Here is a 1,285-nt window from a genome sequence, read left to right on the forward strand (position 1 = left end):
TTATAAATAATAAAATTATATTTTAAAATTAGTTTTAATAAGTTATTTTAAAAATTAATTTTTTTATCAAATTGGACTAAAAATGTCCAATTACCAATGAGAAAATTACAACATGAAATAAAACAAAGATTACAATGCTTGACATGTCTCAATTGCATGTTACAAACATGTGAACCACTCGTTGATAATGACAACAACAAGGTTTTTAAGGGAAGCTACTGCATGAAGTTCTTCTTGTCAAAACAAAGCTTGATCAACAAACACCTTCAAAGAGAAAATTAAATTTGGTGGTGTTTTTGGATGCTGTCACATTTGGATGTCTAGAAATTGAAAAGTCTTTGACTGGCGATCTATGTCATCAACTCACATTCTCATGAATCTTCGGTGTCAAATTTTCTTCCTCTCTCTTAACTCTATGTAATTTTATTTTGTCTACCTCTAATAGTATACTTGAGATTTTCTATTTTTTTTTTCACATGTTTATGCTTATTGTCCTGTTAGACCTATTTATAATTTTATTTTACTCGTCAATAAAGTTTGATGTATTTTTGAAAAAAAATGCAAATCAATTTATTTATAATGTACATTTTGTTTTTCATAATGAGTATGAAAATTTTAGGTTTGGAGTAGTATGATCTCTATTCAAATGTAATAGTGTTGAGTTGTCATTTCTCATAGAGAAGAGAGATTATTATAGAGCAAATGGAATTAAAAAAATAATCAATTTTAGAATAAGTAATAAGAGAAAATAAATAAATAAAAATATTATTAGAAATACTAATTTTAAGGAATAGTTTTATAAATTCATTCTTAATTTTTATAACTTTAATACATTCTAATAATATTTTAAACTAAATAAAAATTTTAAAATCAACACTCATTTAAAAACAGAATACGACTTCTGTTACATAATTTACGATTACAAGTACTTGATCAAGAGAATTGAGAGTGCTTGTAAGATGAAAACCACATCTTATTACATGAACAAGACAAAAACACTTGACTAATACTTTCGGTACTTTTTATCCTTTAAGGATTTAATAATTAAGCCATTTACTTTATCGAGAAAAGAAAATTCTTCCGGTTATGGTTTTCTTTTAGCAATAAAAAACACACAAATTTAAATATAAATTAATATAGTCTAGACCGGCCAATATTAAAATTTAATTTGATGGTCAAGCCTATCATTATGGAATAAGACTTGCTACCAAGAAAATAAGAGAGAAAAGTCTAATGGCATATCACAATTAGATTGTGGGTCAACTCGGGTATGACATATAGGTTG

Source organism: Arachis ipaensis, chromosome B05 (genome assembly GCF_000816755.2).
Source record: "Arachis ipaensis cultivar K30076 chromosome B05, Araip1.1, whole genome shotgun sequence".
Taxonomy (NCBI): Eukaryota; Viridiplantae; Streptophyta; class Magnoliopsida; order Fabales; family Fabaceae; genus Arachis; species Arachis ipaensis.